At 44.2% G+C, this 27,885-nt stretch overlaps 1 protein-coding gene across 4 annotated transcripts in view; it reads right to left on the bottom strand.

Moving 5' to 3' along the window:
* LOC126418647 (fatty acyl-CoA reductase wat-like) overlaps window positions 1-27,885 on the bottom strand; it is a 221,818-nt gene that overhangs the window by 107,442 nt on the left and 86,491 nt on the right. For 2 of the 4 annotated variants that reach the window (XM_050085515.1, XM_050085518.1), the window contains exon 2: window positions 10,942-10,989. The exons of the other annotated variants lie outside the window; for them this stretch is intronic. The gene's annotated coding sequence lies outside the window, so the exon portion shown is untranslated. The remainder of the gene's footprint in view (window positions 1-10,941; window positions 10,990-27,885) is intronic. 4 annotated transcript variants of the gene reach the window in all.

Here is a 27,885-nt window from a genome sequence, read left to right as displayed (position 1 = left end):
AAAAAAATCAAGTGAAGTAAAGTCTGGTAATGGAGGGGGCCATAGGTTTTTTGAGAAGACATGTTCCCCAAAAAACTCTTCCGGAAGAGGCAGTGGCGCCATGTTGCTGAAACCGCAAGTAGTTGATTCCTTGTGCCTTCAGCTGACCTGTGAAATCGTGGATCATTAAACAAAAACCTCTTCTGCTACGGTTTCACCAAAAAATAAAGGTCCAATGAAGCGCCGTCTGGATATTGCTACCAGTACTCCAGTTTTATGATCTTGCGATGGTCTTTCAAACACGGGACGAGGATTCTCCGTTGACTATAGTCATACATTTTGTGTGTTAACATGACGATAGAGCTGGAAGCAGGCCTCGTCTGTACAGAAGTTGACGTCAAGAATATCAGTGGTATTCCTCTCAATAATATGCGTAAACCATTTGTAGTAACGGATTAGCTTTTCATGATCCGTATCTTTCAATTCTTGCACTGCTGTCTATTTGCGCGAGACCAGTTACTGTGTTTTCCTAAACAATTTATATGCGGTTGGAAGCCCGATATTTTTTCCCTTTTCCAATTTGTGCAATGATTTTGTGAGGCTCTGGTGCATAAAGTCGGAAATATCTAACAACTTTTTGTTTAGTTTGAATGGTCTTGCACTTCGTTCGACATCTAATACTGAGTCTGTCTCTCGAAATTTCTCAGTAAGTTGACGAACTGCATTACGATGAAGTGCAGCTGTTTCCGGGAATGTTTCAGAAAATTCCTCCTGCACTAAATCTGTGTATTTATCGCCTTGTCGCAACACATGGTCAACAAGAACAATACGTTCCTCAGATACAAGCACCACAATTTAAAAACAAACTGAAGATCTGAGCACTACACATCAAATTTAGTTTCCATCAACCGAACCAAGCAGTTAAATGTTACTCAGAAGTAGCGTAAATTGAATAACAATTGCGTATCTATAAAAAAAAAAGTGCTGTCAGCTTGCCTTATGCCAGTCTTTCTTCCGAACTACGAACGTAACCTACTTCCGTAGTCCGTAATGCAGCGTACAGCACCTTCCAGCATGTACTGTGCAAAGTGCATTTGCGTTACTTGCGAATAACCTCGGGCCTCCTCCTTTCGTTGCGCTTGATGTGAAATGCCTTTCACCTATCGGCAATGCAAATGTCAGATCGCTTTATGCAAGTGTCAAAGTCATATTCTGGGGTTTACGTTTAGGGCACAAAATGTATCTGTTGCACGAGTACTTCTAATTTCACAAGACAGGTGGGAGGCATACACATTCTGCTGTTCATTTACGTACAATACCGTGCTCCAGACGCAGAATCTCAGAAATTTCTTTCTGAAATTGACATCTAAAATTGATGATAGTATTCTCCCGAAGTGAAATGTTTCTTCTCTTTGGATCGTCCGTCACACTTTACTTTGCTAGGTGGTTCCAGTATTCCTTTACCTTTGTTACAAACATCATTTCTGATGCTCGTCTATACTTTCATCTCTCTTTGGTTTGCTCTAAATCCACAATCTATATTATTAATCAAGGATAGCAATCTCACCATCGAATAATGCTCATCATGTGTTTCACTTTATATTCGCATTCAACAGAGCCATGGGAAATTAGTTTATAGCAGCATTCATGAAGTCGGACAGAAGAACGAGAAGACTACCCAGTACACTGACAGTGACTCAGTGTAGCTGGCATGCGCCCCTCTGTCTGCTATAAGCAGTTCCTATTGCAAACTCCTAGGCTTATTAGATATCCACTACTGGCCATTAAAATTGGTACACCATAAAGAAATGCAGATGATAAACGGGTATTCACTGGACATATATATTATACTAGAACTGACATGTTATTACATTTTCACGCAATTTGGGTGCATAAGTCCTGAGAAATCAGTACCCACAACAACCACCTCTGGCCGTAATAAGGGCCTTGATACCCCTGGGCATTGACTCAAACAGAGCTTGGATGGCGTGTACAGGTACAGCTGCCCATGCAGCTTCAACACGATACCACAGTTCATCAAGAGTTGTGACTGGCGTATTGTGACGAGCCAATTGCTCAGCCACCATCGACCAGACGTTTTCAGTTGGTGATAGATCTGGAGAATGTGCAGGCCAGGGTAACAGTAGAACATTTCCTGTATACAGAAAGGCCCGTACAGGACCTGCAACATGAGGTCGTGCATTATCCTACTGAAATGTAGGGTTTCGCAGGGATCGAATGAAAGGTAGAGCCACGGGTCGTAACACATCTGAAATGTAACGTCCACTGTTCAAAGTGCCGTCAATGCGAACAAGAGGTGACCGAGACGTGTAACCAATGGCACCCCATACTATCACGCCGGCTGATACGCGAATATCGCGATGACGAATACACGCTTCCAATGTGCGTTCACCGCGATGTCGCCAGACACGGATGTGACCATCATGATGCTGTAAACAGAACCTGGATTCATCCGAAAAAATGACGTTTTGCCATTCGTACACCCAGGTTCGTCGCTGAGTAGACGATCGCAGGCGCTCCTGTCTGTGACGCAGCGTCAAGGGTAACCGCAGCCATGGTCTCCGAGCTGATAGTCCATGCTGCTGCAAACGTCGTCGAACTGTTCGTGCACATGGTTGTTGTCTTGCAGACGTCCCCAATTGCTGAGTCAGGGATCGAGACGTGGCTGCACGATCCGTTACAGCCATGCGGATAAGATGCCTGTCACTTCGACTGCTAGTGATACGAGGCCGTTGGTATCCAGCACAGCGTTCCGTATTACCCTCCTGAACCCACCTATTCCATATTCTGCTAACAGTCATTGGATCTCGACCAACGCGAGCAGCAATGTCGCGATACGATAAACCGCAATCGCGATAGGCTACAATCCGACCTTTATCAAAGTCGGAAAAGTGATGGTACGCATTTCTCCTCCTTACACGAGGCATCACAACAACGTTTCACCAGGCAACGCCGGTCAACTGATGTTTGTGTATGAGAAATCGGTTGGAAACTTTCCTCATGTCAGCACGTTGTAGGTGTCGCCACCGGCGCCAACCTTGTGTGAATGCTCTGAAAAGCTCATCATTTGCATATCATAGCATCTTCTTCCTGTATGTTAAATTTCGCGTCTGTAGCACGTCATCTTCATGGTGTAGCAATATTAATGGCCAGTAGTGTAGTTATGATAAGGCACCACACCCGCAAAGGTACCATTTGGGTGCAAAGTAAATTTGAAAATCGTATCACTTTGAGATCTCCAGCTTTCCAGTACGCGCTACAGGAGCTCGTGGCATGCCCAGTGTCTCGAGTACTCATAGTCCGTGAAGCACCACAGTCAAGAGCTGCTGCACGCGCAGGAGTTACGCCTCACACTTAAAGTCACTACGTGTTCAAGAGTGATTGTATGCAAGGCTTATGCAAACACACCAGTTCCTGGCAGCTGCTGTTGTTGTAGTCGGACTGTAAAGGTATGTGATGTAACTATTAGGTTGGTGTGTAAGTTCGTAGCGTCTTAGTTTCGCATGTTGGGTTTCCGGTTGCTGTGGGTGTTCTTATCTATTGTCATTTTTATTTGTAGTTCACTGTTGCTATTTAAGCTGACATATTTTCATTTTTCCGTTTGGAGATAGTGAGCAGAGCTGAGGACGCTAAAAATGGAGTGCCTAGTAGACAAGTGGGAACATTTCCGTTGTATTCTTCTGTTTGAGTTCAACAGAAGGGTAACAGCAGTGGTGGCAGCCGGAAAACTTTGCACCGTTTATGGGGATAATGCCACTGCACAGAGAACGGCAATAAAATGGTTTTCCGTTTAAAGGAGGATCATTTTGACATTAGTGACTCTGCACGTTCAGGTGAGACCCTTGCGGTTTGATGAAGATCGTTTAAACGCATTGATACGCAATGATCCACATCACTGTAGACGAGAACTCGTAAATGAGATGAACTGCCACCACTCCACCTTCGTGCGACATTCGAATGCTATGTGGAAGGTTCAAAAATCGCGTGTATGGGTACCGCATGCCCTAAGCTGGGTGGCCATATGTGTGTTACTGCTCGCTCGTCATCAGCTGGCTCGGGAGCAACACCGATTCTGCTTCGGTATTGGTGGCGAAATGCAGGAAGATCTGCAGCGGATAGGCACTTGGTGGAGCGAGTGGCAACTGACCCTTAACATAGACAAATGTAACGTATTGCGGATACGTAGAAAGAAGGATCCTTTATTGTATGATTATATGATAGCGGAACAAACACTGGTAGCAGTTACTTCGGTAAAATATCTGGCAATATGCGTACCAAACGATTTGAAGTGGAATGATCATATAAAATTAATTGTTGGTAAGGCGGGTGCCAGGTTGAGGTTCATTGGGAGAGTCCTTAGAAAATGTAGTCCATCAACAAAGGAGGTGGCTTACAAAACACTCGTTCGACCTATACTTGAGTATTGCTCATCGGTGTGGGATCCGCACCAGGTCGGGTTGACAGAGGAGATAGAGAAGATCCAAAGAAGAGCGGCGCGTTTCGTCACAGGGTCATTTGGTAAGCGTGACAGCGTTATGGAGATGTTTAGCAAACTCAAGTGGCAGACTCTGCAAGAGAGGCACTCTGCATCGCGGTGTAGCTTGCTGTCCAGGTTTCGAGAGATATCGAATATATTGTTTACTCCTACTTATATCTCCCGAGGAGATCAAGAATATAAAATTAGAGGGATTCGAGCGCGCACGGAGGCTTTCCTGCAGTCGTTCTTCCCGCGTACCATACGTGACTGGAACAGGAAAGGGAGGTAATGACAGCGGCACGCAAAAGGCCCTCCGCCACACGCCGTTAGTTGGCTTGCGGAGTATAGATGTAAATGTAGATGTAGAGGAGACATGCCGTCTTTGCGTTAACATAAGGAAAAGAAAGGAATGGCTAAGCCAAACAAAGTAGCAACTTCGTGCATAAAGACCTTCGCGCATCCACAAAAGATAATGTTGTGGATCTAGTGGAACAATGACGGTGTGATGTGCTGTGAACTGATTCCATCACTGCTGAAATTTATTGTCAACAACTGACACGTCGTGCAAATTTTTGGAAATTTGTGGTAAGGTCTTATGGGACCAAACTGCTGAGGTCTTCGGTCCTTAAGCTTACACACTACTTAACCTAACTTAAACTAGCTTGCCGGCCGCGGTGGTCTAGCGGTTCTGGCGCTGCATTCCGGAACCGCGGGACTGCTACGGTCGCAGGTTCGAATCCTGCCTCGGGCATGGGTGTGTGTGATGTCCTTAGGTTAGTTAGGTTTAAGTAGTTCTAAGTTCTAGGGGACTTATGACCCAATATGTTGAGTCCCATAGTGCTCAGAGCCATTTGAACCATTTAAACTAGCTTACGCTAAGGACAACACACACACCCATGCCCGAGGGAGGACTCGAACCTCCGACGGGAGGAACCACGCGAACCGTGCAAGGCGCCTGAGACCGCGCGGCTCACCTCTTGCAGAAGTAGTCCAAGAACAGGGACCACAAAGACTGCGTGGAGTGATGCTACTCCATGATAACGGGTGCCTGCATTCTGCTAGACTGACAAAGAAAGTACTATAAAGGAGTGAGAATGGGAAGTCGTTCTGCAGCCACCTTATGTTGCCAATCTTACGCCCTCAGATTTTGACCTTTTCCGCACTCTATCGAACAACGTTGAAGGAACTTTCTTTCCGGATAAAAATGCGCTCCAAACTCAACTCGACGGGTTCTTCACCTCAAAACCACATGATTTCTACAGTCCCTGAATCGGAAAGATACCCCAGCGTTGGCAGACTGTTGTAAATAGTGAAGGAGTATGTATTACTGATGTCTAACGTCTCTGTTATGTGTATCTGTTGTGATTATTAAACACATGGAAAAACTCTACGCCGGCCGGTGTGGCCGTGCGGTTCTAGGCGCTTCAGTCTGGAACCGCGTGACCGCTACGGTCGCAGGTTCGAATCCTGCCTCGGGCATGGATGTGTGTGATGTCCTTAGGTTAGTTAGGTTTAAGTAGTTCTAAGTTCTAGGGGACTGATGACCTCAGATGTTAAGTCCCACAGTGCTCAGAGCCATTTGAACCATTTTTGAAAAACTCTACGACTTAATGGACCACCCAATACAACAGCGACTGACGTCCTCTTGTCAACGAGAGATCTGAAAGCAATCCAGTGTTCAAACTTACTTTTTATCAAAAAGCGGGTTCTTTGTCAAAACTTTAGCTATTAAGACTCCTCTACAGTCACTAGAAAGGTGTAACTGGAATTATGAAACGTTCTGTATATCGCAGTGCATCAAAGCTGTTGGAGTACTCACCAATCTTTCAGTTTTGGCGTGCCTGGTAATATGTATCGTTAAATAGATAACAGGTCTAGACTAATTTCGGATTGCTGTATGGAATGCGCATGTAAAATTTTAAGATATTTTGTTTGTAATGAGACACACAGACAGACGTGTTCAGTGAATGCTCAGCATCGCGTTAAACGCACAATGAGTAGTATTTGTTTGGGCTGGCTCTACCTGTATATATGTTATTAACTGGTACTTAATTATAATAAACTGTACCAAGAACCATGTGTTTTGATGGATCTTTAATGTGGCTTTGTTTTCAAACGGCATACTTACGTAATGCGCTAGTTACTTTCCGAAAATTCTACGACCACCAATACGACATTTCCTCTCATTCCATTACGGCAAATCGTACAATTAACGACGGATTTTAGAGAGATACTCAGTCAGCTGACACTTTGATGTAGCATAAATTCGTATATAAAACACACAAAACATGAGCTTAACTGAAAGACAAGCTGGCGCTTCCCTACTTTGTACTGAACAGAAATGGCGTCGTGTGACATAGGTGGCGTTCTTCCGACTCATTGGTCTACGTTGAGACACGTGTTCAGAATATCTGACTTGCTAGATATTGCTCTGCACGTTCTGAAAGACTCCACCACTTGCTATTTCCACGCTATGACGCCAGAAACTCGCTACGCTCCACATTGACGCTCGACTGCACGGTCCATGTGCTGACGGCTTTATGCTATTCAGGGTTGGGATCCATATCTAATGGCATCGTCTATGCAACGTTGACCGCTTCTCTTCCCCCAACCAGCCATTGTTGTTGTGGTATTCAATGCCCAGACTGGTTTCAAGCAACTTTCCACGCTACTTTATGTGATCGAAACCTCTTCATCTTGAAACAGGTCAGTATTGAAGCAAGGGGGATTCTGGCGCACTCTGCATTGTTGCCAGACGTATCTAATATGGCGGCGATGACGTCATCGAAGATGGCAGCATGTAGACTTGGCAACAGCATATAATCACACCCAAGATAGCAGCCATGACATCATTCTAGATGCTGATTTTGCTGGGAAGTTGGAATTTTGGTGGGAAGATAGGTCAGTTGGGCTACCTCCACTAACCTAAGTTACCCGACTGCCACCTCATCCTAGGAAATGGCAGGGAGGGGACTCAACCTGTGCTAGACGTAAGTCTTTATTATTTTGCATGCACTATTTATTTACACAATTTTAAGCAGTTAAGCCATCCAATGTGTTCACCACAAGGTCTAGACTCCAGCTGACCTAGTACACAGTACCACCACCAGAGGGCGCTCTCATCCATGATGTAATCCAAGATGGCGGTAATGACGTCAGCCGACGACGCAAGTACTCTTATCCAAGATGGCAGGAAACAGTGTGCTCGCCGCGAGGTTCGGGCCAAGTGCACAGTACCACCACTAGAAGGTGCTGTCATTCATTCTGTGACCTAATCGAAGATGGCGGCCATGACCTCAGCTGATGGCGCAAGTAACATTATCCAAGATGGCGGATTTTGGCAGGAAACAATGTGTTCACCACGAGGTCTGGACCTAGTACACAGTATTGCCACCAGAGAGCAATGACGTCTGTTCCATGACATAACCCAAGATGACTGTCTGGAGGGGAAAATGACTCAGCCTGTGCTGAGCTGCTGGAGAGAGGAAGGAGTGTACTTTATTTATTTTGGAACAATTTATTTAGGGATGGATTTCAGATAGTATATTTATCACACTGATACAAAACACATGCTCTCACATGCTTGGGGTCACACCACACAGCCCACAGACCTGTAAGCTACTCCTAAATAACGCTATGGAGACATGCAAACAACTCCTAAATTACCGAAATAATTTCAGTTCAGACTTGCAAACTCCTCCTAAATAGTGCAGACATGAAATCAACTCGTAAACTGTCCAAATAATACATAGCACAACTTACAGACCTGCTCACAAAATAATGCAACAAACATGCAAACAACATGCACAGACACCGCCTGCCTCCCCTATCCACTCAACCACACATGAGACTACCACACATGTTCCCAGAAGCTGAGATGTACCGGCAACTGTCAAACCACGCACAGGTGCCCACAAGCATGAGGTGGCGACATCCCTCTCATATTGACACCTGAGAAATTCCTCTACAAATACGTGACCACCTACACACCATTGCTGACACGACCAGATGGGAGCAAAGTCCTATTTGGAGAGTACAGACGCTCAAAGGGTGCGAGCACGCCAAAATCCATCATCTTGGATAATGGTACTTGGGTGATCAGCTGAGGTCATGATCACCATCTTGGATTAAGCTGCAGAACAGATGACAGCGCCCTCTGGTGGTGATACTGTGTACTACTCCTGGACCCTGTGGCAATCACACTGTTTCCCACCATCTTGGGTAATGGTACTTGCATCATCGGCTGATGTCATGACTGCCATCTTCGGTTATGGTACGGATGAGAGCACCCTCTGGTGGTGGTACTGTGTACTAAGTCAGCTAGAGTCCAGACCTCATGGTGAACACTCTGGACAGCTGTAGAGCATCAAATTGTCTAAATAAATAGTGCATGCAAAATAATAAAAACTAATGTGCGGCACAGGTCAAGTACTCTCCCTGCCATTTCCTAGGATGAGGTGGCAGTCGGGTGACTTAGGTTAGTGGAGGTAGCCCAAGTGCCCTTTCTTACCCACTATTTTCTTGGATTAGTAGAGATAGCCCAATTGACCTACCTTCCCTCTAAAATTCAGAATTTCCGCCTATCCCTAGGAAGAGGTGGCGGTTGGATGACTTAGATTGGTGGAGTTAGCCCAATTGACCCATCTTCCCACCATTTTCTTAGGTTAGAAGAGGTATGTTGCATTGCCCTGATAGAATTTGAACTTGCTGCCATTTTCTGTGGAAGAGGGTTAGGTTAGTGGAGGTAGCTCAAGTTATCTATCTTCCCACCAAGAATCAAACTTCCCGCCAAAATCAGCTATCTTGAATGACGTCATGGCCGACACCTTGGGTGACGACATGTGCTGTTGCCATGTCTACACGCCGCCATCTTGGATGACGTCATCGCCGTCATTTTGGAAAGATCTGACAACAATGGAGAGTGTACCAGAAACTCCCTTGCAACAGTGCTCAGGTTTATTGGGAGTTTATCATTTGCATTTCCAGAATTTGTACATACTAAGGATATCTCAAACACTAAGCGACAATTCTGAATTGCTTCTTATTCACGCACAGTCTTTGGTCAGATTAGCTGTGTCGCTGGGTGATGTGCTTTTTTCGTCATCGCTGCTTGGCACTGAAGAATGTGAAAGTTCTATCGTTACATGAGTAGTGAGACAGGAGCCAAGCAGAGGACTCATGGCAGTGTAGACGTATAGTTAAGTGCATCTGTGTTTAAGTAAAATGATATGTATGTACGAATATTGTGAAAGACAGTAAAAAGAATCGATTAGTGATTTAGAATAAAATGTGCTGTAATAAGATTAGAAAAGCGTATGTAGAGGAATGAGGGTAATATTTTTTATTTAGTTGCATTGCATTCGCGAGTAGTTTGGTACTAGTGTTGAATGGGACATCCATATCAGGGAACTTAAAATTTTCATTGAAGACTGAGTAATTTTGAGCGTAAGGTATTTTTCTTGTTTATTAATTATTTTTCTGGCATTTGTGAGTGTAAGAGATTGATATCAATGTTGCTATTTGTCAGTGTTAATGACTGTTGTAATATGAATTTCGTACAAGTAATAATACATCAGGTAATTTAAAAACAAATTGTTAACGAAATATTTCACCTAAGGGCCTTGTCCACATCCAAGATCCAAGTGCGTCTCACTCAATGACGTGTGTAAAATAGTTTACTTGTTGTATGGAGGACGACACTAAGCTCTCAGAAACTGTATTTAGAAATTTGCAGCAGGCGCAGAGAGAGCAGCGAATACCAAGCTTCCAAGCAAGTACACTACAAGGTAACATTGCAGGATCAGTTTGCTACATAAATTGTCAACTCACAGGGACCATTTCATGAATAGCATGACTAGGACGATCATTAACGCACAGGGACCACTTTGTTTAATTAAGGAGATTACTCATGAAGTTCAGCATTTAATCACTTCGCACTTTTTCTGGAAAGATTGTAAAACAGGGCCAAATTCATGTTATACTCTCGCAGGAAGATATTTGGTTTCTCTCGCAGTTGCAAAAGCACAAAGTCACCCAAAACGACAGAGAAGTTACAGCCAACCAAACAAGGCAGAACGAGTTCAAAACGAAACGAAAATAAATATTTAAACGAAACTTCGAATCCCCGAATAACTACTGCAACTTACATCCATTGGAACCTGATTTCTGTTTTCATATTATGATTTCTCCCTTTCGTCCTATAACCAAACTGTCGATTCCCTCATATTGCAGAATGTGCCCTATCATTGTTCATGTCGCGCATTCGTGTGCACGTACATAGGAACTTGTCTGTCTCAAATACCTGGTGTCACTTCTCAGAGGGCTGGCGTAACAAATCTAACGGGGCAACTGAAAGTTATGTCTTTATTAGCAAGCCGCCCGTGCTTTAGTGGGACTCAGTCAGTAAAAAGTTTGGCGACAGAAGTGATTCGCTAGGCACAGCGGCCGGCAGACGGAACACTCACTCTTAGCTGCCTCTCGTAGCCGCGCAGTGGACCAACTGGCTCCGAAACCTGGACATAATAGAAAAATGGATATAAAATTCTACAAAACTGTTTTCTTTTTAGACTCATTGTGTCGCTGATTAAAACTCCAATGTCGGAGTTATAAAATTCAAATTAGTGGATCCAACATAGCGGATCAAAAACTATGAATTTAACAGATTCTATTACATAACTGGCCAATAAATTGCTACACCACGAAGATGACGTGCTACAGACGCGAAATTTAACCGACAGGAAGAAGATGCTGTGATATGCAAATGATTAGCTTTTCAGAGCATTCACACAAGGCTGGCGCCGGTGGCGACACCTACAACGTGCTGACATGAGGAAAGTTTTCAACCGATTTCTCATACACAACAGCAGTTGACCGGCGGTCCCTGGTGAAACGTTGTTGTGATGCCTCGTGTAAGGAGGAGAAATGCGTACCATCACTTTTCCGACTTTGATAAAGGTCGGATTGTAGCCTATCGCGATTGCGGTTTATCGTGTCGCGAAATTTCTGCTCGCGTTGGTCGAGATCCAATGACTGTTAGCAGAATATGGAATCGGTGGGTTCAGGAGGGTAGTACGGAACGCCGTGCTGGATCCCAACGGCCTCGTATCACTAGCAGTCGAAGTGACAGGCATCTTATCCGCATGGCTGTAACGGATCGTGCAGCCACGTCTCGATCCCTGAGTCAACAGATGGGGACGTTTGCAAGACAACAACCATGTGCACGAACAGTTCGACGACGTTTGCAGCAGCATGGACTATCAGCTCGGAGACCATGGCTGCAGTTACCCTTGACGTTGCATCACAGACAGGAGCGCCTGCGATGGTGTACTCAACGACGAACATGGGTGCACGAATGGCAAAACGTCATTTTTGCGGATGAATCCAGGTTCTGTTTACAGCACCATGATGTTCACATCCGTGTTTAGCGACATCGCGGTGAACGCACATTGGAAGCTTGTGTTCGTAATCGCCATACTGGCGTATCACTCGGCGTGATGGTATGGGGTGCCATTGGTTACACGTCTCGGTCACCTCTTGTTCGCATTGACGGCACTTTGAACAGTGGACGTTACGTTTCAGATGTGTTACGACCCGTGGCTCTACCCTTCATTCGATCCCTGAGAAACCCTACATTTCAGCAGCACAATGCACGACCGCATGTTGCAGGTTCTGTACGGGCCTTTCTGGATACAGAAAATGTTCGACTGCTGCCCTTGCCAGCACATTCTCCAGATCTCTCACCAATTGAAAACGTCTGGTCAATGGTGGCCGAGCAACTGGCTCGTCACAACACGCCAGTCACAACTCTTGATGAACTGTGCTATCGTGTTGAAGCTGCATGGGCAGCTGTACCTGTACACGCCGTCCAAGCTCTGTTTGACTCAATGCCCAGGCGTATCAAGGCCGTTATTACGGCCAGAGGTGGTTGTTGTGGGTACTGATTTCTCAATATCTACGCTCCCAAATTGCGTGAAAATGTAATCACATGTCAGTTCTAGTATAATATATATGTGCAATGAATACCCATTTATCATCTACATTTCTTCTTGGTGTAGCAATTTTAATGGCCAGTAGCGTAAAACGTCAGGTGTAAAGTATTGTGAGGTCGTCGATAACGAATTAGATGTCGAAATTGCCATTATCTTATATTTTTCAATCGAAATCATAATGACATTTGTCGCTGTCGTGTTGTCCAGTGGTAGACGGTTCGAAAAGCAAATCTTTTTACCTCAGGTGGCAGCTGTTCATCTTCTTCAATTGTCATTTTCTGGACACTCGAGATGAATGGATTCGAAGATGCCAGAAGCCGATGGAATATGACACGCATGGATTTCTGACGACAATATTTGGGTGTAAAATCTTCTCGGTAACGGCGAGCATCCTTATTCCGAGCTTCGCGCACATGGCGAGAGTTTCTGCTGCTATTCTTTGTGATTTCGAACTCTTACCTTCACCAGCAAAGTCGCCGGATCTCCCTCAACAGAGAACGTTTGGAACATCATGGGCTGTGCCCTCCAACCACCTCGGGATTTTGACGATAAAACTCGCCAATTGGACAGAATTTGGCACGATATCCCTCAGGAGGACACCTAATACCTTTATCAATCAATTCCAAGCCAAATAACTGCTTCCATAAGGGCCGGAGGTGGAGCAAGACATGCTCAATTTGTGAAGCTCTTTCTCCTGAATAAATCATCCATTTTTTAAGAAGGTTGTAATTATTTGTTTGTCTGTACATGTGCGTCTCATCTACCGATTTCCGTTCCATTCGGGTAATTCCTTCGTTCGTCTTAAAGTGTATTTGTCGCATCTTCACTAGCAAGCTCACATTCGTGAATGATGTTCGTTCTTCATTAACAACGGATCACGCTTATAAATATTCTCCGTAAAATATAATCTTCAGTCCGTATCACATTTCCCTAATGTCATCTACATTGTCACGATAGTGTTATGATAGTACCTGTCACCGTAATTTCCATATTACAAATCCACAAAAGACTGAAGAGTTGCAGTTCGTTAATGAATTCTTCCAATTATTCCACTTCCAGCAGTGGTGTTTAAGACATTACCTCTAACTGTAGCTAATGAACTCTGGAAACTTTCTGGGTGATTCTCATTTTGTAAGGAGTCAGCTGAAACGTCTCCTTTTTCATGTTTTGTACGTTACAAAACAAGACAAGACAGGATGCCGTACCTCATCGTACAGAGATTCTAGTTATCTGTTGTGAATCCATAGTACAACTGTCTCTTGAATTACGCCCTAGTTGTCAAACGTATCCTATTTTCACCACAACATGTTTCGCGACAACGTTATCCCATTATGAAATGCCATAAAGCAATTATCAATACAGCGCAGTACTGTGTCTACTGACAGCCATATAAAATATTTATATCGTGCTGCAGTATAACATATCTTAACCCTATAGTGCCCTGCGTGATATATAATATAACAAGTGTAACAGAGTCAAATACTCAGCGAAGTGACACATCGGACAAAAAAGGTCGGGTACGGCCTTTCTGTTATACGTTCCCAGAGTGACGGACAGAATCGGCCGTATATTGAGTAAATACTGCGTAAAGATTATTTGTAACCCGACAAAGAAGATCAAAAGGTGTGTCAGGTCGGCAAAGGAGAAAAGGGACCCACTTGCAATGCCTGGATTATACCGCATACCAGGACTTGCGGAAAAATTTATATCGGAATGGTTGGACGATCAGTCAACACCAGAGCGGCATTGCAGGTTGGGACAGGTGCGGAAATCGGCCGTGGCAGAGGACGCGCTGTGTTAGGCCGACAACACCGTAATTTTCACCGACGCGGAAATTCTGGCTGTAGAGAAGAGCTATCACACCCGCTTCTCCAGAGAAGCTATAGACATACCCAAACGTGAGAACAGCTTCAACAAGAAAGAAGAAAGCCTCGAAGTGAACGGATCTTGGATTCCCGTGCTGCAGCGAACTGCCGTTACAGGTATAGTCTGTCTGTAAACTCAAGAGCGATCAGCACTTTTGGTGGGGGAAGTGGCCTTTCCCGGAAGAACGCTGTCACCGGCCTACAGGGGCACCCAAAATCTGTTGCCTGTTATCGGCCTAGCGGTGTAGATCGGCGTGCAGTGATATACGTCGTTTCTGTTCGTGGGATCTTAATTGCCAGTGTCAGTGAGTTAACTTTGTATACTTACTGATGTACTTCGATATCCGGAAGCGATGGATAACCGTCTAGCATTGCAAGAAAATATGCAGAATACTAGAGGCGGCCCAAAAAGAATTGTTGACTAATATTACCAGTCCCAATTAAAGGGCTGCAATCCATGCAAACGTCAGCCTCACCCAATAGGACACATAAGTAAGGAACAGAAAAATAAGTCGCATGGTTTGCTGGAATCGCCACGAAGGAAAACTAATAATTTTGGGAGGAAACCCATCGTTGTAGACAGTTTCAAAATCAGGTAAAAACTTTGATGCTTATGGAACACCAAATCTGTATCTCGGTCACTATTCACCTGATTCCAAGACATATTGCTTAAGACACGTGCGCAATAGCTATTCTAAACACTGCTGAAATTTCCTTCGAAACATGTACAGCGATTCTGGACTTCTAAGCGAAAAGATTGACATTCGAGGTGCGTTCACATATTCATTTTTATTTTTTGGTAAGAAGTTTATTTGTTAATTTACAGCAGTGTTATCCTCTTAAAAATATTTCCCAATACATGCTATACACTTATGCCAGTGCTTTTTCCAATTCCCGAAACACTTTAGGAGCTGTTTCTTCGGGACAGTTTATACGTCTCTTAACTGAGCATTTTCAATCTCATCCATGCTTATAAAACCGCTGTTCTTTAAGGCCTGCTTTGAAATGTTTATACCACTTGTCTGCCCTTGGTTTCCTCATAACAGGCTCACCAAAGGCAATATTTACCATTTCTAAAAATTTCATACACTTTATTCCATTCTTAAAACAAAATTTAATACAGATTCTCTAATTTATTTTTATACAAAACAAATAATCGTTGATGCTACCAAAACACATGTAACCTTTCTGACTACTGACGACAAAGTAAATATCCAATATGCATAACATTGTGTCACTGAGGCATGTTTAAAGATAGTGACAAAAAAGTAGTGCAAATCGGACTAATACTACACACAAAATTATAAATTTCTGCTTACTTTTTAAACACTCTTTGTGTTGCAAGAATTGTTAAGTTTCAATGCAGTACTTCAAAGAAAACTTCTACCTTTTAGTAGAAACACAAAATAAGAACAAGCCTTAAATTCTACAGACTGATTGCATTATATGGGGTTCGTTTTACGAATAGCAATAGAGGAACATACATTCACATGAACAAGCATTCGATTCTATGTTTGTAGTATAATTCTGACTTCCGTTCTTATGTTAATAATATTTACACTATAATGTTGTGTTTCGGAAGAAGGTATCGTTTTTTGTATTCCTTATGGTCTTAATACATTTGTCTAAAAATTAACGCTGCCGGGCCGTATATGTACACGGCGTCGCCACAGATTTAAAGCGCGCGCCGCGGGTGGGCCGGTACTACGTTGTGAAACAGCCAGAAGAAGCGCCCTGTGACGTAGCTGGGTTGGCAGAGTGGGCACTCGCTCGCTCGCTCTTCTGTTTACCGACAGACTATAGCAAGAGCGAATCGCACCGGAAATGAGCGCGAAAAAGCCCTTGGACGTTGGCGTGACCGGTACACTAACCTGTGGCTGTGATCTGGACTCCAGTCCACCACCAGCAGTGGAGGGGGGAGCATGGCAATGCAAGCGACGTGTGCCGGCAGAATGTCAGAAACATCATCAAACAAACGTCGGCTGAAGAACCCGAGACAGAAGTCAATAGGCAGTTTGTCAACAAGTGGCCACGAAAGCCTTAACAAGTTTGTACGGGAACAATTGTTAGGCATGTACCTGACTTGTTCAAAAGCCTAACCTGCTACTGGGAGACCGACGTGGTCCGCCCACTGATTTGTAATGTTACGTGACGAAACAGACTTTAGAAATTTTTGAGCGTCTTTCACTTCGAAAATAAATTATTAGGAACTGATAAAACGAAAAGGTAATGATAAGCTCCGGAATATTCAACCACGGCTGAAGAAATTCAGAAAAAATTGTTTGAAAGAACTTATAGAAGAACACCACAGTGTCGACGAAGTAATGATTGCCTTGAGAGGCAGAAGCACCTTAAAACAGTTTACGCAAAACAAATCTGTAGGTTCGGGGTTCAAGATTTGAGATAGGGCAGTAGCTGCTGGTCACTTATATGACTTTGACATGTATCGGGGTACAGCGGGGAAAAAACGTAAAAAGGGAGAGAAAAGCAGGGAAAGGGCTCGTATATGAAGCATTCGTAAAATTAAGTGACTCGTTGCCAGAAAACCACAGTTTCAAGGCATATGGCGACAACTTTTTTTACGAGCAATGTACTTGTTCAGTATCTGTTGATGTGGTGTCACCGCCAGACACCACACTTGCTAGGTGGTAGCTTAAATCGGCCGCGGTCCATTTAGTACATGTCGGACCCGCGTGTCGCCACTGTGTAATCGCAGACCTAGCGCCACCACCAAGGCAGGTCTCGTGATACGAGAGAGCACTCGCCCCAGTTGTACGAGAACCTAGCTACCGACCAGATGTACGAAGCCTTTCTCTCTCATTAGCCGAGAGACAGAATAGCCATCAGCTAAGCTAATGGCTACGAACTAGCAAGGCGCCATTAGCCATACAGTGATTGTACTTAAAGTCTCCTGTGTATCGTCAAGATCGATGTACCTCAATGATTGAGTAAAGTTAAGTATTAAACCTGCTCCGTACTTTTCTTCCTAACATTAATTACGTATCCTGTTCCAGTACTTCACGCCCGTCTGCGTTAGTCTAGCTTGCCTTTTCAGCCATCTCAACTTCACGGTGTCGGCCCAGATACCGACACAACAGTTGAAAAGAGTATCTGTTTCATTGGATCAGTGCGAGCAACTAGGCTCAAAGTTTGTGACCTGCCCAACGAAAACGACATGAAGAACGACGGACGAGTACCAGTAGCAAGCCTATTATATCACACAGAGCGATTCATTGTAGTGAGAAGGTACGACAACAAAGCTGTTAGTCTGCAGCCGCTGGTGTTGAGCACCAGGATAAGGCAAACAGGTGGGACAAATCACAAAGAGGATATGTGCAAATCCCAAGACCAGCTGTTATCCCAGCTTACAACGCCTATATGGTTGGTGTTGATCTGATGGACATGCTACCATCACTATACAAACACCACATAAAGTGAAGGAGAAGGTGTTTATACATCTTCTGGTACGTTATTACAGTTGCGGTAGTCAACAGTTGGCTCAACTACCATAAGGACAGCAAGTTTCTTCAAGCAGAAATTGTGGGTGCACTAGTTGTGAAAGAGAAAGAGGAACCAAATTGAGAACGCCCAAATAATGATGACATGTCGAAAAAGAAGAGGAGGGCTACCACAACAGTTCTGTCAGTTGTAGACTGCCAGAAAGACGAGTATGAGCATTGGCCTGTGAGCAATGAAACAAGGGGATGAGACAAGATATGTATCAAGATGTAATCATATGTTTTATGTGAGAAATGTGGTGTATTTTTGTGCTTAAGTAAAGACAGAAATTGTTTCAGAAGATTTTACACATAAAGACTGACAGATTGAGTTGGCTAGTAATTTCATTTGCATTTTTTCTGTTTTATCGTGAAAAGGAACGAAAAGTTTTGCATAATGTACTTTTTAGTGAATCAGCTACTGTTTTGCAGCATATATCAACGTTACAGTGCAGAACTGAGATATATATGGTGACTTGCTGCTGTATGACAATGATCAGTCATGGACTTCGTTCTATAGGTATTAATTACAATTAAATGCATTTAAAAGTAATCTAGTATTAACTGATCTACTAAAGGGACTGACTACATTACGCTTGTCCGTCCTCTTTTGGAGTACTGCTGCGTGGTGTGGGATCCTTACCAGATCGAGTTAACAGAGTACATCTAGAAAGTTCATATAAGGGAAGCACGTTGTGTATTATCGAGAAATAGGGGAAAGAGTGTCACGGACATGATGCACGATTGAAACAAAGGCAATTGTTGCTGATGGAAATTGTCACGAAATTTCAATCGCCAAATTTCTCCTCCGAAAGCGGAAATATTTTGTTGACGGCGACCAGTAATGTTCATCAGGATAAAAAAAGGGAAATTAGAGCTTGCATGGAAAGATGTAGATGTTCGTTTTTTCCGCGTGCTATTAGAGAGTGGGATAGATAATTATTGTGCAGGTGGTTCGTTGAATCCTCTGCCAGGCACTCAAGTGTGATTTATATCCAATTAGATGTAGATTTACATGAATGTATTCATTCTTCAACACAGAATTCCTTATAAATGAGAATGAAAGAGATATTGCAACTAGAACCTATAAATCAAATTAAATAAAAACCTTAACACATCCTTCCTTGAATGTTTTATACTGTCTATTTTCCAGTATGACAAATATGTCACATTAAAATTTTAGGGCGGAAAGATTCAATAATAAGAGGCTTTTGGCGAAATAAAAATTTTTGGAACTGTGGGGAATGGTGTCAGGGATTAAAGGGCTAAAACTTCTATGCTATTAGGCACCGTCAAATGTAAAAATCCAGCAGCAAACATGCATTATCAAACATAAAACTCTTCCTTGGACATCTCTTAATTGTCGTGTTTCATTCTAAAGGCTAAGTTGTAAGCTAAAGACAGCCGCTTTCACATATCAAACATAGTATTTTCCCGCAACGTATCTGTCGCAGTCGCCAACGATGCTACTGACGACCATAAAGTCTACGAACGTTATACGTCAAGTCCTAGTAAATCCTAAAAACAAATTCTTCACCTGTGTTGCAACATGTGCATCCATATTTAATGACAATTCGAAAACATTAAACCTAATGCCGCTACTTGTAAAAATATCACACGTTTGACAACTGGTGCGTAACATTCCCAGTACTGGTAAGACAGACCCCTCATACTGGTATCTGTCTCTGGTACCATTCGCTTAACTCACTCTTATTCTTCTAAAAGGAAAGGGAAAAAGCAGACAATACCGCAGATCTTATGACGAAAATGAATAATAAAATATCTTTTGCTTAGAGACAGATTGTTTTCACCATCGGCCGTTCCAAACTACAGATCTGCCCGAACAGCGGATGCAGTTTAGTAGTACTTAGCGACAATTTACACAACATAGATTCTTTGAATTTCTTTTCTCGAATTTACAAAGTACACAATGCTCGTCATTCACTCTTCCGTTGTAACAGCGTGCGAATTGCCTCCTCAAACGTTGGGCGCTCATGCTATGAAATCGTGAACAACACGGACGCTGTCGCCCTGTTTATTGAATGGTTAGTGTGCTGCCGCTTTATGGCAGGGACATAGCATTTTCAATTTTGGCTTCCGGAAAACGTTTATTCTCAGTGATTAGTAGCCACACTGACGTCACCATCCACCTTCATGCTAGCAGCTCCACGTATACTGACTTGCGTGTCTTGTCAGCATTTCACATCTCGCAATTCCTTAGTGTGTTCGGGTAAATCAAAAAAGTCCCTATACCGGCATACTGTGAACCTTTCCATGACAGATACGAAAGTAACCCTGGAGGTTGCACTGAAACTACTGTAATTCTCTCCTTTAACTTAAAAGTTTACTGTCAAATCTGTTAAAATCTCATTGTACCGTTCATATGCGAACGAAATTGACCAGCCAATCAGACTACGATTCATCACATGCCAACGAGAGTGTTTAATTAAAATAATAACATTTACAATAATTAAGAAGTTAAAATACTGCTGTGCAAGGTACACTCCTGGAAATTGAAATAAGAACACCGTGAATTCATTGTCCCAGGAAGGGGAAACTTTATTGACACATTCCTGGGGTCAGATACATCACATGATCACACTGACAGAACCACAGGCACATAGACACAGGCAACAGAGCATGCACAATGTCGGCACTACTACAGTGTATATCCACCTTTCGCAGCAATGCAGGCTGCTATTCTCCCATGGAGACGATCGAAGAGATGCTGGATGTAGTCCTGTGGAACGGCTTGCCATGCCATTTCCACCTGGCGCCTCAGTTGGACCAGCGTTCGTGCTGGACGTGCAGACCGCGTGAGACGACGCTTCATCCAGTCCCAAACACGCTCAATGGGGGACAGATCCGGAGATCTTGCTGGCCAGGGTAGTTGACTTACACCTTCTAGAGCATGTTGGGTGGCACGGGATACATGCGGACGTGCATTGTCCTGTTGGAACAGCAAGTTCCCTTGCCGGTCTAGGAATGGTAGAACGATGGGTTCGATGACGGTTTGGATGTACCGTGCACTATTCAGTGTCCCCTCGACGATCACCAGTGGTGTACGGCCAGTGTAGGAGGTCGCTCCCCACACCATGATGCCGGGTGTTGGCCCTGTGTGCCTCGGTCGTATGCAGTCCTGATTGTGGCGCTCACCTGCACGGCGCCAAACACGCATACGACCATCATTGGCACCAAGGCAGAAGCGACTCTCATCGCTGAAGACGACACGTCTCCATTCGTCCCTCCATTCACGCCTGTCGCGACACCACTGGAGGCGGGCTGCACGATGTTGGGGCGTGAGCGGAAGACGGCCTAACGGTGTGCGGGACCGTAGCCCAGCTTCATGGAGACGGTTGCGAATGGTCCTCGCCGATACCCCAGGAGCAACAGTGTCCCTAATTTGCTGGGAAGTGGCGGTGCGGTCCCCTACGGCACTGCGTAGAATCCTACGGTCTTGGCGTGCATCCGCGCGTCGCTGCGGTCCGGTCCCAGGTCGACGGGCACGTGCACCTTCCGCCGACCACTGGCGACAACATCGATGTACTGTGGAGACCTCACGCCCCACGTGTTGAGCAATTCGGCGGTACGTCCACCCGGCCTCCCGCATGCCCACTATACGCCCTCGCTCAAAGTCCGTCAACTGCATATACGGTTCACGTCCACGCTGACGCGGCATGCTACCAGTGTTAAAGACTGCGATGGAGCTCCGTATGCCACGGCAAACTGGCTGACACTGACGGCGGCGGTGCACAAATGCTGCGCAGCTAGCGCCATTCGACGGCCAACACCGCGGTTCCTGGTGTGTCCGCTGTGCCGTGCGTGTGATCATTGCTTGTACAGCCCTCTCGCAGTGTCCGGAGCAAGTATGGTGGGTCTGACACACCGGTGTCAATGTGTTCTTTTTTCCATTTCCAGGAGTGTATAAGAATGGGCAGTTGGAACTGCATTGTTGATCCGATGATGATATTACGGGAGATGTCACAAATCATGACTCCATCAAAAGTTTGAAAATGAAAGCAGCAAGATGCACTTTTATTATGTCAAGTTGACAGTTGGGAGGAGGGGGGGGGGGTTGGTTTGGGGGAGGAGACCAAACTGCGTGGTCATCGGTCTCATAGGATTATGGAAGAATGGGGAAGCACGTCGGCCGCGCCTTTTCAAAGGAACCATATCGGCATTTGCCTGAAGCGATTTAGGGAAATCACGGAAAACCTAAATCAGAAATGGCTGGACGCGGGATTGAACCGTCGTCCTCCCGAATGCGAGTCCAGTGTGTTGACCATTGCGTCAAGTTGATGGTTATAGCAGTACACACAGAGGTGACAAAACGTAATAACACAGCGATCTGCACATATACAGATGGTGGTAATATCGCGTACACAAGGTATCAAGTGGCTGTGCATTGGCGGAGGTGTATTTGTACTCAGGTAATTTGTGTGGAAAGGTTTTCGACATGATTATGCCCTCAAAATAGGATTTAACAGATTCTGAATTAGGAATGAGTTGAAGCTAGACGCGTGGGACATTCCATGTCGGAAATCATTACGGAATTCAGTATTCCGACATCCACGGTGTCAAGAGTGTACCGAGAATACCGAATTTCAGGCATTACTTCTCACCACGGACAACGCAGTGGCCGACGGCCTTCACTTAACGACCGAGAGCAGCGGCGCTTTCATTGAATTGTCAGTACTAACAGACGAGTAACACTGCATGAAACCACCGCAGAGATTGACGTGGGACGTAAGACGAACGTATCTCAGGTTACCTTCCATTCGGAAAGTGGGTGCACTCAGCGACTGTTATGTGGCTCGTAAAGTATGGAGTGCAGCAATCACTCGTCCATTTCTTGGATTTTACTACGCAAATCCAGATTTCGGCTAGTGGTTAGCCATTCTCAATGGACTACTTTCTATTCTCGAGGCATGTAAGTCCCTGTTGTTCGGGCGTCCGACGTCCGACGCCCGAACAACAGGGATCGAGAATAGAAAATAGTGCATTGAGAATGGCTAGACATTAACCGAAATCTGGATTTTCGTAATAAAATCTGAAATAGGACGACTGATTGCTGCACTCTACAATTTAAAAAACGAACGTATCTGTTAGGACAGTGCGGCAAAATTTGGCCTTAATGAGTTATGGCAGGAGGCGACCGAAGCGAGTGTCTCTGCTAACTGCAGGACATCGCCCGCAGCGCATGTTCCAGGGCTCGTGACAATACCGATTGGATCCTAGGCGACTGGAAAGCCGTGTTCTGGTCAGATGAGTACCGATTTCAATTGGTAAAAGCTGATGGAATCTTGGAGTGTGGCGCAGACCCCACGAAGCCATTGATCGAAGTTGTCAACAAGGCACTGTGCAAGCTGGTGGTGACTCCGTAATGGTGTGGGATGTGTTTGCATGGAATGATTGGGCCGTCTGCCAAACTGAACGGATTACTGACTAGAAATTGTTACGTTCGGCTCCTTGGAGACCATTTACAGACACTCATGGACTTTACGTTCCAGTAGCAGTGGTCCGTGTAACCGGAACACAACTGTTCAGGAATGGTTTGAAGATTATTCTGGACAATTCGAGCGAATAATTCGGCCACCCCGATTGCCCGACATGAATCCTATCGAACATTTATGGGACATAGCCGATATGTCAGTTTGTGCACAATATCCTACACCGCCAAAACTTTCACGATTATTGACGGCTATAGAGGCAGTGTGGCTCAGTATTTCTGCAGCGGTTTCCAGCGACTTGTTGAGTCCATGCCACGTATAGGTGCTTCATTGGGTTCGGCGAAAGGAGATCCGTAACGATAACAGGAGGTATCAAAAATGGCTCTGAGCACTATAAGACTTAACATCTGAGGTCATCAGTCCCCTAGAACTCAGAACTACTTAAACCTAACTAACCTAAGGACATCAGACACATCCATGCCCGAGGCAGGATTCGAACCTGCGACCGTAGCGGTCGCGCGGTTCCAGACTGTAGCGCCTAGAACCACTTGGCCACCCCGACCGCCACAGGAGGTATCCCGTAACTTTTTTACCTCAGTGTAGTGTTTTCTCTAACTAAACTACATCTGTTGTCATCTAGAAGATCAGTATGAGTACAGCAATGCTTTTGAACACATGGTACTATCTGAGGTGGTGATGAACTGATTCGCCCAGTCAGCTATGGGGGACCTACAGTTTAGCGTGTTGTCACAACCAGCTTAGCATGTGTCATGAATACGAATTATTTCGCGGCTTGACTTATGTGAAAGAAGAAAGAAAAGATACTTGGATCAGAGTATGCTATAAACTACACTACTCGCCATTAAAATTGCTACACCAAGAAGAAATGTAGATGATAAACGGGTATTCATTGGACAAATATATTATACTAGAGCTGACATGTGATACATTTTCACGCAATTTGGGTGCATAGATCCTGAGAAACCAGTACCCAGAACAACCACCTCTGGCCGTAATAACGGCCTTGATACGCCTTGGCATTGAGTCAGACAGAGCTTGGATGGCGTGTACAGGTACAGCTGCCCATGCAGCTTCAACACGATACCACAGTGCATCAAGACTAGTGACTGGCGTATTGTGACGAACCAGTTGCTCGGCCACCATTGATTAGACGTTTTCAATTGGTGAGAGATCTGCAGAATGTGCTGACCAGGGCAGCAGTCGAACATTTTCTGTATTCAGAAAGGCTCGTACAGGACCTGCAACATGCGACCGTGCATTATCCTACTTAAATAAAAGGTTTCGCAGGGATCGAATGAAGGGTAGAGCCACGGGTCGTAACACATCTGAAACGTAACGTCCACTGTTCAAAGTGTCGTCAATGCGAACAAGAGGTGACCGAGACGTGTAACCAATGGCACCCCATACCATCACGCCGAGTGATACGCCAGTATGGTGATGACGAATACACGCTTCGAATGTGCGTTCACCGCGATGTCGCCAAACACGGATGCGACCATCATGATGCTGTAAACAGAAACTGGGTTCATCCGAAAAAATGACGTTTTGCCATTCGTGCAGCCAGGTTCGCCGTTGAGTACACCATCGCAGGCGCTCCCGTCTATGATGCAGCGTCAAGGATAACCGCAGCCGTGGTCTCCGAGCTGATAGTCCATGCTGCTGCAAACGTCGTCGAACTGTTCGTGCACATGGTTGTTGTCTTGCAAACGTCCCCATCTGTTGACTCAGGGATCGAGACGTGGCTGCACGATCTATTACAGCCATGCGGATAAGATGCCTGTCATCTCGACTGTTAGTGATACGAGGCCGTTGGGATCCAGCACGGCGTTCCGTATTACCCTCCTGAAACCACCGATTCCATATTCTGCTAACAGTCATTGGATCTCGACCAACGCGAGCAGCAATGTCGCGATACGATAAACCACAATCGCGATAGGCTACAATCCGACCTTTATCAAAGTCGGAAACGTGATGGTACGCATTTCTCCTCCTTACACGAGGCGTTACAACAACGTTGCACCAGGCAACGCCAGTCAACTGCTGCTTGTGTATAAGAAATCGTATGGGAACTTTCCTGATGTCAGCACGTTATAGGTATCGCCATCGGTGCCAACCTTTTGTGAATGCTCTGAAAATGTAATGATTTGCATATCACAGCACGTCCTCCATGTCGGTTAAATTTCTCGTCAGTATCTCATCATCTTCATGGTGTAACAACGTTTCACCAGGCAACGCCGGTCAACTGCTGCTTGTGTATAAGAAATCGTATGGGAACTTTCCTGATGTCAGCACGTTATAGGTATCGCCACCGGTGCCAACCTTGTGTGAATGCTCTGAAAATCTAATGATTTGCATATCACAGCACGTCCTCCATGTCGGTTAAATTTCTCGTCAGTATCTCATCATCTTCGTGGTGTAGCAATTTTAATGGCCAGTAGTGTATTTTATCTGCGAGTGCGACAGTTACTAATGTCCTAAGAAGCCGAAGTCGGTTCGTGAACACACAGAAATCGTTTCGGAACAAAAAAGAAAATATATTTACGTCTGTGATTATCAACAAAATTGTCAGGGGAGCAGAACATAATATGAGGTCGATGTGTTTCGTTCATCCCTAGGTTGTTTATTAACAGCGAACAGCGTCTGTACTGAAAAGGCCAAGTCTGCATAAAACATGCCATCAATGTATAATCCTTTAAGGTCATTGAGACACCGTTCCTGAATACTTCTTTTACTTGTAAATGAGAGACCCTACGTTGCTATTCCAGAAATAAGACATTAATTTCTTCCCCCCCCCCCTCCCCCCCCCCCCCCAGCGTATGAAAATGGCACCTCTATCCGTCAGGTAATGAACATTGGCAAGAAAGAGACGTCAGTGCCCTTAACGAGCTGCAAACAAGATTCACCGGGTTAACGCACGTGCATAGACAATAGCGCTTTCTTGGAAACGACGTATGCCGCCATACGACAGCTTCAGGACTTCACATAAGCAATCAGAATTTCATAAGGGACTTGCTAATAGCTGTTTACAGACGGCTGCTGTGCTAGATAAGAGGCAGCAGATGTGTGTTCACGTGAACAGAAACATCGTCATGATAGGTTGTCGACTTTCTCGGGCAATATTCCAGGATTATTAGATTACATTAGATTTACTTTCATTCAAATTAATCCGTCATAAGGAGGTCCTCCAGGATGTGGAACATGTCAGAAAAACAACAATACATGACAAATATTTACAACTCAAACAAATAAGCTAATGTACCATTCCACAGGTCCCAAATGGAATGATCGTCATTTTTTAATGAACACTATATGAAAGAACCATTTTACAAATATTAATGCACTGAATTTAAAATAAAAGAGTTTTATTTATTTATTTATAAGGTAATAAAAGTGTAATACAACTACTATAATACTTATTTACAATGAACACATTACTGCATTGAAATTGTGCAGAAGTTATATTGTACTTATATATATACACACACACAAATCTGTCGGTTGTACTGAGAAATTCATCAATGGAGTAGAAGGAGTTGGCCACCAATAGCTCCTTTAGGCTTCTCTTAAACTAAATTTCATTGGTTGTTAAGCTTTTTATGCCTGCCAGCAAGTTATTGAAAATGTGTGTTCCTGAATAGTGCACACCTTTTTGTACAAGACTTTAAATCCTTGTGAAGATTATTCATATTTCTAGTACTGATTCCGTGTATTGAGCTTTTTGTTTGAAAAAGTGATATATTTTTAGTGACAAATTTCATTATAGAATAAATATATTGGGAAGCAGTTGTTAGTATCCCTAGTTCCCTAAACAGGCTTTTGCAGGATGTTCTTGAGTTCACACCACATATGACTCTTACTGCGCGTTTTTGTGCCCGGAAAACTTTAGCTTGGCTTGATGAATTAACCCAAAAAATAATTCCATATGACATTATGGAATGAAAGTAAGCGTAGTATGCCAGCTTTTTCATTTTTATATCCCCTATGTCTGACACAATTCGCATTGCAAATAGAGATTTGTTAAGACGCTTCAGCAGTTCTGTGGTGCGCTACTGAAGCGTCTTATTTATTTATAAGGTAATAAACGTGTAATACAACTACTATAATACTTATTTACAATGAGCACATTACTGCATTATTGTGGCTCAGAAGAAGTAATGAATCGAACTAAAAATTGATTCAGGAGTGGAATTAACGTTTAGGGTGGAAGAATATTAACGACAAGATTCGCTGGTGATATTGTTATCATTAGTGGAAGCGAGAAAGAACTACGGGACATACTGTTCGAAATGAACACCCTAATGAGCACAGAATATAGAGTAAACTGAAGAAAGACGAAGGTGATGAGAAGTAGCAGAGATGAGATTAGTGATGGAATTTACATGAAAATTGGGGAACACGATGTAGATGAAGGTAAGGAATTTTCCTATCTCAGAAGCGAGGAGAGCGTAAAAAGCAAACTAGCACAGGCATGAAGGGCCTTTCTAGTTTCCAATGTACGCTTCAAATTAAAAGAAGAAATTTTGAGAATGTACGTCTGGAGCACAGTATTGTATGGCGGTGAAACTTGGACTGTGGGAAAACCAGAAC

The sequence above is a fragment of the Schistocerca serialis genome, chromosome 9 (assembly GCF_023864345.2).
Source record: "Schistocerca serialis cubense isolate TAMUIC-IGC-003099 chromosome 9, iqSchSeri2.2, whole genome shotgun sequence".
Classification (NCBI taxonomy): domain Eukaryota; kingdom Metazoa; phylum Arthropoda; class Insecta; order Orthoptera; family Acrididae; genus Schistocerca; species Schistocerca serialis.
This window is presented reverse-complemented; position numbering and strand designations above follow the sequence as displayed.